The sequence below is a fragment of the Lissotriton helveticus genome, chromosome 6 (assembly GCF_964261635.1).
Source record: "Lissotriton helveticus chromosome 6, aLisHel1.1, whole genome shotgun sequence".
Taxonomy (NCBI): Eukaryota; Metazoa; Chordata; class Amphibia; order Caudata; family Salamandridae; genus Lissotriton; species Lissotriton helveticus.
Genome location: NC_136067.1, coordinates 493,071,837 through 493,086,166, shown reverse-complemented (window position 1 = coordinate 493,086,166; position 14,330 = coordinate 493,071,837).

Genomic DNA, 14,330 nt, shown 5'->3' with positions numbered 1-14,330 from the left:
AGGCATGCCACACTACACACTATCAGCAGACATCCACAGGCCATTGCCATAGAGCTGGAGGAGAGGGTATAATTCGTAGGTTGCAAAACAATATTCCTAATCTTTCAGTGTCATCAGAGATTCCAATACTTTATTCCATTTTCTGTGTCTGATCTGATTGGGAGAGTCTCATTCTGCACAGTGTTATACAATATGGGGGCATATTTACAAGGGCTTTATCTCTGCTTTTTTGGCTTGAAAAGCCAAAAAAGCGGAGATAAAACTATCACCCTATTTACAAGACAACACCTCCCTTTGCATCGCTAATGAGATGCAAAGTGGGCGTCACTGGGCGTACCCCGGATGGACAACCTTGCATATATCGCTGATGTTCACATCGCGATATTTACAAGGCAGCCCCAGCATTTTAGCACTCGTTAGTTTTTGGAGAAAACTGCTGTTTTCTCCAAAACCTAACATCTGCTAAAATGCAGATTTACCTATCCCTAACATTGGGGTGGAATATGCTGATACGACCCTGTGGGTCGTATCAGCAAGTTTATCACCAGCGATGTTCCTGCAAAACGACGATAACCTCGCTATCTCTGGAATTTCTATCGCCCTGGAGTAACGCGTTGTTAATAATGCGCTACCAGGGCGATAAATTCCAGAGATAGCCTGCGATAATAAAATTATCGCTATGCGCGACCAGCGATAATTATCGCTGGCCGTTAATAATGTGCCTCCTAGTTATTAACCTTTTGCTGGAGGCGCTGGTAATCATGGCCTGTAGCGGATCCAATGAAGGTGGCACGTCTGGAGAATGCAGGTACAGTGTTTTAAGTGCCTCACGAATCGGTGATAAGTAAACACTACGAGGGGGGGGGGTACTATGGTGATTTAATAAAATAGTTCTAATGATATAAATGTACCCTCAGGGTAAACATCCCCCATCATTATTAGTCCAGTATCTGCTAGAATATCCAGAGCTCTGGGTTCCTGTGTGACGGATATGTCTGGGTGGTGCGACAACAACACGGCAGGCCGTCTAGTGGCCCCCCTCTCTCTCTAGCGCCACCAGTCTTTCCCAGGCTTTTACAGTGTGATTAATTGTATTCATTTCTGTCCTAGTAACCTCTGGCCGTGTGTGAGGCAGAATAGCTGCAAGTGGTGTGGGATGTGTGTCATCTGCTTTAATTATTAAGTGAGGTAAATAGGGGGGACAATACCAGTAGTGAGTGAAGTACACCTGCACGCATAAGTAGTAGAAATACATATCTGGGGCACCAAAACCTCCTTGCGCATATGGACTAATTAGTGTCTCCAGCTTCATCGGGCCATTTGCCTTCCCAAGCTAGCATGATCAAAAGGGAACATAGATGTTGGAAATGGGATCCCCGGCTGGCCAGGGCTTTCGCCAAAGTCAGTCAGAGACCACCACACCCAAGTCAGGGCAAGGGAGTTACACGCCAAGATAACCCCTACTCACCCTCTAGGTAACGTGGCGCGAGCAGCAAGGCTAAACTTGGAGGCGATGTAAGTTAAGTATTTGCGCACGCACCCCAGCAACAACAACCAAAGGCCCACCACAAAGGAAACTCCACACAAGGTTATGTAAAAATAGCCTTTGTATTATAATAAATATACATCAGATAAAACACACATCTTGTTACACTGTGCCAACAGGCACGGGCGGAATTTACAAGGGATATTGCACAGGACAGGGCCACTTGGACCACTGTCAGGGGTATCAGCACTTTTAGAAATAATACTTTCAGAAATAGCACTTTAGAAAGTAAAATCAGTGTAGCACACAATATAAACATAGAGCACTCAACCAGTAATCACTGGTAACAGGACCTCACTAGCACCACCTGTACTAGGGAGAAAAACAACCACTTACATGTCACACTACCTGTAGGGGTGTAAAAACAACACACATGATGCATTAACATTCAGAGGTGTAGCAATAACATTGCGCAAAACTTAGATCAGTCACCACCTGTGACAGTCCCTGTGTCCCAATGTCGGGGCCTAAACGTCGCAGTTGCCCACAAAGTGCTGGGCAACTGGTGCAGGGAAAGTTAGGGCAAAGTTGGAGCCTCTCTGGGCTCCTCAACAATTAGCGCCTGGAGCCTTGTGGCGCCAACAAACAAATGCCACCTTGGACCACTCTCTGGGCTCCAACAACACAGGTGCAGCCTCGCTGGGCTGTGGGGGCCCCTCCCGGGGGACCCTCTAACACGTGGGGGTGCTTCTGTGGTGAGTCCCCCCTCTGGGGACTCAGGACGACGACAAATGCCCCCTAAGAGCCTCTCTGGCTCTAAACACAAGAGCGCGAGGTCGCGCTGCTGAGGGGGCAGGGAGGGGGGGTGGACACCGACAACGTGTCCCGGCGCCCCTCCCTTCGCTTCTGGCCACACTCACCGGCTCTGGGCTGCAGGGCGGCTCCTCTCGCGGCGGGGCTCCTTTCCCCTCGTCCCGGGGCTCTCCTCTCCACTCGGGGAGCCTCGGGGACCCGGCCGGCAGCTTCTCTCTTCCCGGCGCGGCTGAGGAGGCGGGACTTCCGGTCGGCCTTTCCTGGGCCACGCTGGGATTGGCCGGGCCTCTTACCACTTCCTGGTCGCCGCGGGCAGCGCGGCGGCTCGCTTCTTAGGCAGGCAGGCGGCTTCCCAGGATCCGAGGAGTGGGCTCCCTCGTGAATCCAATAAATCACTGACACGGGCAATGCCGGGTGGGCACCGGCCTCCAAGGAAATCCTCAAAACGGGCACAATGAAGCGCTCTCAAGCGCCACAGACAGCAGAGCAGCGCTCTCAGCGCGATGAGCAAATTCACAGCGCTCGAAGCGCTAGCAGCGAGAGAAAGGCGCTCCCAAGCGCCAGGGGAAAATATCCAGCGCTCACAGCGCTGTGGGCCAAATAAAGCGCTCTCAAGCGCTAGGCAATGAATCTCAGCGCTCCCCAGCGCTGAAGGGCAGAGAGCAGCGCTCTCAGTGCTGTAGGCACAGCACCAGCTCCAGCAGGGTCTGGAGGCAGGCAGGGGGGCAAGGCTGGGCCAGAGCCAGCACACTGGGTCTCCAGGCAGGGAGACACCCCAAGTGGCGGTCCTCCTGGCCCCAGCAGCAGCAACAGCCCCCTCTGGCAGGATCCAAAAGCAGAACATTTTCCAAGGGGACACAGCCCCTTCTTATAGTAACAAATCCTTTGTTTCAGGTGCAGGGTGGGGGGAAAACCAGTTTCAGCTGGCTTTGGAGCACTCTTGATGGCCCAACCACCCATTTCTTTCACTGGGGAGGCTAGGGTCGTTAGACACACCACAGGGGGGCGGAGCCAGCATTGTGTGGGGAAAACCCAGCCCATCCAGGACACAGGTACACTCCTCCCACACATCACTCATGCTAATCTCCCACTCACCACCGGGCAGACCCATCCAGACTTCCTGGAGCCTGGCATGCCAGCCAGCTCCAGCCAATCACTCTCCAGCACCCTCACAGCACACGCACATCAATGTCCAGAAGTAGCACTTCCCTTCTAGGCACATACATGCCGCATATACCATCTCGCAGCATTCACTCTCACGAGTTTACACATACTAAACTCGAGCCTGCACTCCCCACGCATCAGGAACTACCAGGGACACACACATTCCCCATGCATTCCTATGGGAGGGCAGGCCAGCCATGCTACACGCACGCACTTTCACTCTGGGACCCAGGGAAAAGTGCGCATAGACCCAAAAATCACTGACACAGGGTCACACATAAGGCAAAATGTTCAGGGGTGAACCTGCCCTGCGGGCCAAGTCCAACACAACCCCCTTCCAGCCAAAACGCAGAGGAGAACAATCACCACCGTGATGGACTTCCCTGCTTGGGGCGATAGAACACGGACGCAGGCCCGCCACTGCCGGGACATCCTCCTGTTCTATGCCATGGTGAACCCCTAGGGTTCCTTCTAAAGCTACTGTAAGGACCAACTGGGCTACCCCACTGGTACTCCTCAGCTGTCCGCGGCCAGGACCAGGCCCTAGGCCACCCAGGTGCCACTGGTTCCTGCCTACTCACGAAGTGGGGGGTAGTAACCCCAGGCCCATAGTAGCCATTCTCCACTCCTCTTGTCTGCAAGACAGGGCTAGACTGCCACTTGTTCTCCAGCCTAGGGTCTACAACCTCAGGTGGACCAGGAGTCTCAGGGAAGGCGCTCCTCCCCTTTCCTCTTCTTTTAGGGTTCCTCCTCCCCGTGCGAGGGGGACACCTAGAACGCCATTCCAACCTAGGGTTTAACCCCTCAGGTTGCACCGGGGTCAGAGGTGGGCTCTCCCACCCTCTGCACCCCCTTCCAGAGGTCTGCCCTCTCCCACCTGGAGAAGTTCCTCTGGAAGAAGAACTGGTCAGGACACTGGTTACAGTCGTCCTACCCTTCAGGTCAGGCTGATCCTGAACCTGGCCATCCAACCTCCGGTCTAAAACCTTTGGTGGAACAACTGCCTGGCACTCCAGGACTTCTGGGGACTCACACACAATCCCCCTGAGGCTAACAACTGACACATCTGTTGTGTGACTGTCTGTCTGGCGCAGATCTCCCGCCCTCTGTCCACCTGACAGTGCGTGACGATCCCCCAGACCAGAAGTGGTGCCACCCGGGTCCCTCCAAGAAGATCTAGCCCAACTGGCTAGTCTCTGGTCCACTGGTGCATCCACTGGGAAACTCATCCCCCAATCACTCCTCACGCTGGACTCCTGTACCCTCCCTATCGGAGCGGTACTGCCAGCCTCTAGAACCACAGGAGCTCTGGTTACAGACGCTCCAGGTCCTCTACTCACTAGGAGATCCTCCTCAAATGGGCTAACAGGACAGCCTAGGTCTCCAACCTGGTGTTCCCTCAAGAAACCACCCAGGTTCTGAGACAGGGCTTCGGGCCTCTGGGGGCTCTCAGCCACCCACTGACTCCTGCTCCACTGAGCCAGGCAGTCAGCCCCTACACCCTTCTCACTATACTGGGACCTAGCTGGGCTACACTGAGCATCTTCCACCACGCTGGGCTGGAAGATCCCTGAGCCACTACTTTCGGAGTCACTCACCAATGACTCTACAGAACCTCTGGTCCCTTCCCAGCGGTCTGCTTCCTCTGCCAGCTCACATGGTTCAGACAATCCACACCCTAACAGGTGTTGGCGCAACCCTGGTGAACAACAACTGAGCAACTGCTCTCTGAGAAACATATCGAACAATATGTCCCAATCACAATTCGTGGGCTCCTGTACCCAATCACACAGGGCTCCACAACAGTCATCCTCAAAGTCTTCCCAAGACTGATGAGACGGTTTCCTAAGGTTCCTAAACCTCAACCTATTCTCCTCCTCTGGGGAAACAGGAACCATACTCTGGGAACTGGGACTTTCTAGACTGAGATTTAAATAGCTGCCACCACTGGACTCAACCCTCCCTGGGGGATCCAGAAAATTAAGACTGCGCTCAGGGGATAACCTACACTCTAGGGCTATCTTCTCCCTGGCCAAGGCCCTCTCAGCCTCTGCAATCCGCTCATTCACACCCAGCTGCGCCATCTCTCTGGCATACTCTAACCGGAGCTTCTCCATGGCCAGCTGGTGCTCCCTCTCTTCTCTCCTATCCAACCACTCCTCTGGGGACAGGGAAAGGGATGGGGTGCTACATCTGACACTGGACCCAGCAAGGGACTCCCTATCTAGGGGGTACTCGCTCTCTGCTGGCGCCCATCCACTGTCAAACTCACTCTCCACATCACACTCTTCAGGGCTCCCCTCAGACCCACCACCCTCATGGTGTGCGGCCCAGGCCCTCTCCCTCTCACTGTGCTCACGCTCCCAGTCACTCTTCTGCCACAGGATCATGTTATCCCTAAGCTTGGACTGGGTGTCTGACTCACTCACTGGGATGTCTCTCTCCTTACATAACCGTACCAACTCATGCACACTGTACTTAAACAGGCCACAAAGGTTAAAAGGAGATTCCATCTTGACAGGATGTTCACAGACACGTGCAACACAAGGGATCTAGCAATCTGAAGTAGGAGTACACAATTCCAAAACTTCCACACTCTCCTTAAAAAAAGAACTCACTCATGTGTCCAGGGAAACACACCATTCATCCACACACACCCTCCCCTCGGATCGGTAAGGCAGTTTCTACCACCCCTGACTTCTCAACCTGACCAAAAGTGACACAGGTACCAAACTCTGGAAGCAGGGCGGGGGACAAATGCACTGAACACAATTATAAAATGACAATCTTCAGGAGAAGAAACAATGGAATTTTACCAACAACAATAATCCCCAAAATGTGGTTATCTAAAAATGTAGAGCTTTGAAGTGCGGCCAGCCGCTACTGTGGTACAACGCAAACACAAATCCTTATCCTCACCGCTTGCCGCCAATGTTGGAAATGGGATCCCCGGCTGGCCAGGGCTTTCGCCAAAGTCAGTCAGAGACCACCACACCCAAGTCAGGGCAAGGGAGTTACACGCCAAGATAACCCCTACTCACCCTCTAGGTAACGTGGCGCGAGCAGCAAGGCTAAACTTGGAGGCGATGTAAGTTAAGTATTTGCGCACGCACCCCAGCAACAACAACCAAAGGCCCACCACAAAGGAAACTCCACACAAGGATATGTAAAAATAGCCTTTGTATTATAATAAATATACATCAGATAAAACACACATCTTGTTACACTGTGCCAACAGGCACGGGCGGAATTTACAAGGGATATTGCACAGGACAGGGCCACTTGGACCACTGTCAGGGGTATCAGCACTTTTAGAAATAATACTTTCAGAAATAGCACTTTAGAAAGTAAAATCAGTGTAGCACACAATATAAACATAGAGCACTCAACCAGTAATCACTGGTAACAGGACCTCACTAGCACCACCTGTACTAGGGAGAAAAACAACCACCTACATGTCACACTACCTGTAGGGGTGTAAAAACAACACACATGATGCATTAACATTCAGAGGTGTAGCAATAACATTGCGCAAAACTTAGATCAGTCACCACCTGTGACAGTCCCTGTGTCCCAATGTCGGGGCCTAAACGTCGCAGTTGCCCACAAAGTGCTGGGCAACTGGTGCAGGGAAAGTTAGGGCAAAGTTGGAGCCTCTCTGGGCTCAAGAACCACCATTGTGGCACTGCGGAGCCTCACTGGACTCTCAGAACAAATGGGCAATGAGCCTCTCTGGGCTCACAAAGCAATCTGCCACCTCGAGCCTCTCAGGGATCACAACCAAAAAGGTGCAGCCTCACTGGGCTGTTGGGGACCCTCACGGGAGAATGGCACCCTCAGAGCCTCTCTGGCTCAAAGAACAAATGGCCCCCAGGAGCCTCTCTGGGCTCCTCAACAATTAGCGCCTGGAGCCTCGTGGCGCCAACAAGCAAATGCCACCTTGGACCCCTCTCTGGGCTCCAACAACACAGGTGCAGCCTCGCTGGGCTGTGGGGGCCCCTCCCGGGGGACCCTCTAACAAGTGGGGGTGCTTCTGTGGTGAGTCCCCCCTCTGGGGACTCAGGACGACGACAAATGCCCCCTAAGAGCCTCTCTGACTCTAAACACAAGGGCGCGAGGTCGCGCTGCTGAGGGGGCAGGGAGGGGGGGCGGACACCGACAACGTGTCCCGGCGCCCCTCCCTTCGCTTCTGGCCACACTCACCGGCTCTGGGCTGCAGGGCGGCTCCTCTCGCGGCGGGGCTCCTTTCCCCTCGTCCCGGGGCTCTCCTCTCCACTCGGGGAGCCTCGGGGACCCGGCCGGCAGCTTCTCTCTTCCCGGCGCGGCTGAGGAGGCGGGACTTCCGGTCGGCCTTTCCTGGGCCGCGCTGGGATTGGCCGGGCCTCTTACCACTTCCGGGTCGCCGCGGGCAGCGCGGCGGCTCGCTTCTTAGGCAGGCAGGCGGCTTCCCAGGATCCGAGGAGTGGGCTCCCTCGTGAATCCAATAAATCACTGACACGGGCAATGCCGGGTGGGCACCGGCCTCCAAGGAAATCCTCAAAACGGGCACAATGAAGCGCTCTCAAGCGCCACAGACAGGAGAGCAGCGCTCTCAGCGCGATGAGCAAATTCACAGCGCTCTCAAGCGCTAGGCAATGAATCTCAGCGCTCCCCAGCGCTGAAGGGCAGAGAGCAGCGCTCTCAGTGCTGTAGGCACAGCACCAGCTCCAGCAGGGTCTGGAGGCAGGCAGGGGGGCAAGGCTGGGCCAGAGCCAGCACACTGGGTCTCCAGGCAGGGAGACACCCCAAGTGGCGGTCCTCCTGGCCCCAGCAGCAGCAACAGCCCCCTCTGGCAGGATCCAAAAGCAGAACATTTTCCAAGAAACACAGCCCCTTCTTATAGTAACAAATCCTTTGTTTCAGGTGCAGGGTGGGGGGAAAACCAGTTTCAGCTGGCTTTGGAGCACTCTTGATGGCCCAACCACCCATTTCTTTCACTGGGGAGGCTAGGGTCGTTAGACACACCACAGGGGGGCGGAGCCACCATTGTGTGGGGAAAACCCAGCCCATCCAGGACACAGGCACACTCCTCCCACACATCACTCATGCTAATCTCCCACTCACCACCGGGCAGACCCATCCAGACTTCCTGGAGCCTGGCATGCCAGCCAGCTCCAGCCAATCACTCTCCAGCACCCTCACAGCACACGCACATCAATGTCCAGAAGTAGCACTTCCCTTCTAGGCACATACATGCCGCATATAGCATCTCGCAGCATTCACTCTCACGAGTTTACACATACTAAACTCGAGCCTGCACTCCCCACGCATCAGGAACTACCAGGGACACACACATTCTCCATGCATTCCTATGGGAGGGCAGGCCAGCCATGCTACACGCACGCACTTTCACTCTGGGACCCAGGGAAAAGTGCGCATAGACCCAAAAATCACTGACACAGGGTCACACATAAGGCAAAAAGTTCAGGGGTGAACCTGCCCTGCGGGCCAAGTCCAACAATAGAGTATTAAAGAAGGCTTTAGTTAGCTTGATGTGTGTTAGATTTGGGGGTCTCTAGTTGGCACAGGTAGGTACTTGTGACAAATAGAGACCCTTGCCTCTAGTCAGGATAACAAGATTACACTCCTAAAATAACCCCTGCTCACCCCGGGGGTCTCTAGTTGGCACAGGTAAGTACTTGTGACAAATAGAGACCCTTGCCTCTAGTCAGGATAAGAAGATTTCACTTCTAAAATAACCCCTGCTCACCCCCTTGGTAGCTTGGCACGAGCAGACATGCTTATCTCAGAGGTAGTGTCTAAAGCATTTGTGACCACATACAGTAACCCAGTGACAACACTACAGATGGACACCACACAAGGTTTTATAGTAAAAAAATTATACTTTATATAGATTTACCACAAGACCATAAACGACAAAAATACACAATACTGTTACTTTAAGATGGTAGTTTTAGCATAGTGCAGTTCTTAAAATGCGACACTTTGAGTCAATGTACCTTACGATGCGTTTGTGATGAGAACTTCCAGGAGTTTCCACGACAAGCAATGTCGCAGTGAGGGAAATGCAGCAAAGTTGCGGTGCCAAGAAATAAGGACTTGAAGATCTTCCAGATGCGGCACACTTCTCCGGGGATCCGAGAAGTTCTCAGATCGATGAGTGGACTGCAGCGACGACCCCCTTGGCGAGCCTTGGCGACGGTAGCAGCTCTGACGGTGGCCCGTTTCTTGGGGGATGCGAGGCGCTTTCCTCGATGTGGTGCAATGCAACAGTTCCAGCGGCGACACACTTGTTGCGACGGCAGCGCGCTTCTGCCTCGTTGCAAGACTCTTCTCACGATGCGGTGCAGTACGACAACTCCAGTGGCGACACCCTTGTTCAGAAGTGTGACGGCAGGCAGCAGCCACGGCGACACGCTTCCTCTTCATTGCGAGACGCTTCTCTCGATGCAGTGCAGTGTTACAACTCCAGCGGCTCCACATTTGTTCAGAAGTGCGACGGCAGCAGCACTGACGGCCACACGCTTCTTCTTTGTTGCGTCGCGCTTCCTGCTCCTTGCGACACGCAGTCCCTCAGAAGGCCCAAAACAGCAGCAGTCACTTCCAAAAGAACTCTGGGGAGCTGGGGCTTGAGAGCGCTGTGAATTTACTCATCGCGCTGAGAGCGCTGCTCTCCTGTCTGTGGCGCTGTGTGCCAGGAGGCCCTGCGCCTCTGGAACTTGATGAATCATCAGGGCATCTTCCTGATTTGTGAACCACCTGGTAGGATCTTTAAACTCCAGGGTGGATGCCTAGCAGATCAAGAATGACAGTTACACCCAGAGATGGCGCAGGGCATCTTCCAGCAATGAGAAGAACCCTGGCGCGATTGCTTCCACACTGCCAGAAATGCACGTCATCACTTTTGGCCATTGGAGTTACCAAAAATGCTTTTTGTTGAAGATGTTTTCCACATGGAGTGGAACTTCTTGGCATGAGCATCTATCTGCCGATCAGGCTGCTGCTTTGGTAGGATCTTGCGCCATAGCAGCGGTGCAAGATCTTGCACCCAATCTACACCTCCATGCATCGAGATTGAGTAGCAACAGTTTACTGCATTCGATCTTCCACCTGAAGTAGTGGATGTCATCCTTACAACCAGACATCCTTCTTCAAAGTCTGTTTGCAGTGGACACTTGGACAGGTTTGTGGCTTGGTATGGCACCTGTAGTATGGATCTGCTGTAGGCCAGACTGTGAGCTGTCTTGTTTACTTTTTCTTTGGCCCTGCAGGGACATGTAGTGCCACGACTGAAAGTTACTTATCGTCTTCATGCGATTTTTTGCATTTACCTCACCAACCATCCTTGTTCAAATCACCTCTTGTGATGTTATTTCTCAAAGGGTTAATCCATGTTTCCTCCCAAACCCTTCATGATGGCACAATGGGACCTTAATTTGGTCCTCACTTCTCTTATGTGCACCCTTTTTAATCTGTTGCACATCTGTCTTTTACATCCCCTAACCCTGAAGATGGTCTTTCTCGCTATGACTTTGGCTCGTTGTATTAGTTTCAAGCTTGTCAGTCCAGCCACCCTACACTACCTTCTTCCTGGGCAAACTAGTGCTGAGGAATGAAGTGGCCTTTTTTACCAAAGGATGTTACTCCCTTTCATGTCAGACAGACCTTTACACTTCTGACGTTCTTTGCTCCACCTCACTCCTCAAAAGAGGAGGCGAGACTTCATTGTTTGGACTACAGAAGAGCTCTTCACTTTTACATCACTCATACAAAAGACCATCCCCGGGGAGCTACTGCTTTGGTACTAATGATACATCCAGCATAAGAAGTTACTTACCTTCTGTAACTCTCTTTCTCATAGATATTCTATCTAAATGCAGACTTCTTGCTGCTCTCCTGCATCCCTGTTCTGTGGAATGGACTCTGTTCCATCTAAAAGGGTAATCTGCCCATTGCCGCAAATAACTAGTTTTTGAGCTCTGAATTCAAGGGTCCGCACCGTGTTAAAAAAACACTGATATGCTTGGGTGGAGCTTATATGCAGCTCCAGCCATGATTTCCTGGACAAACCAGGGTCAGTGGTGAGCCCCACATTGCCACCTACCAGTACACAGGTGCTACACAAATGGACGGAATGCTGAATAAATCATACATTCACCCCTAGTCAAGAGATCAGGGTTAAATCCATCCCCGAACTGCCAAGCCCGGTCCTCCCTGGACCAGAAACAAGCATCCTGGGACCAGTTTCTGGGTATTACCCTTCATCAGCCAGACTAGCTTGAATCCAGTGGCACAGTGAGCAAGGGACCCACGTCTGGGCATACCCATCCCACTTAGGGTGAAAAGTGCCACGCAAACAAATGATGGACGGAATGCTGAATAAATCATACATTCACCCCCAGTCAAGAGATCTGGGTTAAATCCATTGTTCTTTTGCTCACCATGCAACCCCAGTTTAGACCCAGCCATATGCAAGTCAGTCTTGACCTTGTGCCTCGTGGGAACAGTCCAGACCGAACTGCTAAGCCAGGTCCTCCCTGGACCGTAAACTAGCACCCTTCATCAGCCAGGCTAGCTTGAATCCAGTGGCGCAGTGAGCAAGGGGCCCGCGTCGGGACATACCCATCCCGCTTAGGGTGAAAAGTGCACAGGGGCAATACTGAAAAATCTTCTGGTTCCAGTCTGGCAGCAGAGCATAGCCTACAGGTGAGGAATCTGAAGTTAGATAGGGTATCTGTCAGAAACAGTGTTAGGGAAAGTAACTTGTTCGACATTGCTTCAGTTTTCGTTCAGAGGGAATGTGTCCTAGGTGTTCAGCAAGCGTCCCTTATTGGTGAGGTCCAGGAAACATTTTCATGAGTTTAGTACTTTATTTAGGGGCATGATCAACCAAAAAAGGGCTGTAGGCGCGGTCTTTTAACAGTTTATGAGCACCGGTTTGAAATTACACTGGCCATTGTGGATTTGGTACCCTCAATTCATCTGATTCTTTCGTTGTCACCCAGTAACTGACAGACCAGAGCTAGTGTGATGCGATTTTAGCTGATTCGATCAATCTCGAGGTTAGACATTGTTTTAGATTAACATGTCACTCATGGACCAGATATCTCACTCATGCTGTAGAGAGAACGTTTCTCTATTAGTCTTTGGGAAGAAAAGGCTTGAGTTGCTTTTTCAAGATAAGAACCTGTGAGCTACTATCCAGGGATATCATGGACCAATGTCCTAGCTCCATTTAGACATCCATCTTATGCCCCATTAGGTCCACAGGTACGTACCAGTACACCTAGTGGTCATGCACTCCTCTTGGAACTCTGCCCATTTCCTTTTATCTTTGGAAAGTATTGTAACTCAAACCTTTCTTACTCCAGCATTGAAATTTACAGGATCGGCTACCAAACACAACGTGCTAGTCATCTTCATATTTGTAGTTGATGAGAAATATTTAACTTTGCCATATTATGCTCTTGTTTCTGAAATCCCTGCGTCTCGACCCACTAGGGGACACCAGATCTGTCTGGTGGCCCCTCTTCATACCCAGATATGCCATGGGCTAAGAGTAAACAATCTTGATTGCCTCTGCCTGGTATTAATCTTCTTCCATTTTTTGTGAAGATAATCTTCTCCTTACTCTAGTGGAAATGTGTGCATCAATTGGGCCCTACACTGCTCAAATATTAGCAGGGAAGGATAGAGGTCATTGGATTACCCATGGATTATTTCTCCTAGATGTTAGAGAAACCAACAGTACTGGAAGCAATGCTTATCCTTCTTTGGGTTGGACCTGAAGGAGCATCCCTTGGGTTTTGTAGGCCCCATTGAGGATACTGCCGTTTGTGTTGGTAGCAATGGTCAAGCCAGGTAGGGAACTACGTCCTCGAGGACCTGCTGCATTCCTGAAACGGTTTGTGTCTTTTTATATTTGGCCACATCCTCATAGAGTCATGCCAGTTTGGTACTTACTGGGCCAAAAAGTGCAATAACAATGCTTCTTCACGTCCATTAAAGCACACCCAGTAAGAACGATCAGAGAGGCACATGCAGGATTATCCATCCCAGCCAGTTGGGCAGGCGCTGATATTATTTTAATTCTTAAAAAAGGGAAAACCCCAACGGAGCCAGGGTAATACCGCCCAATAACACTTAATAATTCAGCCGTAAAAATCTTCTCAAAAACCTTAGCCGTAAGACTCTCCAAGGTAATAGGGAGCTTGGTTAGTGAAAATCAGCATGGGTTCATACCACATAGGGGCACCACGCAACACATTAGGAAGATGATCACCTTATTTGATGTACACGGGGTACTGGGGAACCCAAGGCAGCCATGCTGCTAGACGCCGAAAAGGCATTCAATCGTATAGCCTGGGAATTCCTGTGGGCCGTTTTAAAAAGAAGCAGGGTCGGCCAGGGTTTATGACAGCAATCCAGTCATTATATAAGGTCCCTACTGCATGTATCAGGGTCAATTCTGGATGCACGGCTCCTTTTGCAATCACTAGGGGAACACGGCAAGGGTGTCCGTGTTCCCCTCTTCTTTTTGCAATATATATAGACCCACTGATTTTTAAGTTAGAGCAAAATAATTTAATTCCACCACTGGATACAAAAATGGGCCCCATTATAGTTCTAGCGTATGCTGATGACATCGCTGTCATCACCCCATCACCCAATGAGGCCATTATGGCTATAGAGCAGGAGACAACACAGTTTGGACTAGTATCAGGATATGCACTGAATAGGGCTAAGACACAGATTATAAAGAACGACTATGCAGTCTGCACAGACTCACGGGTGAGCGCTAAGGGGGTCTATTTGGGGGTGGTTGTCACAGCAGATCTGGACAGGCTGGTAGAAATTAACATAAGTC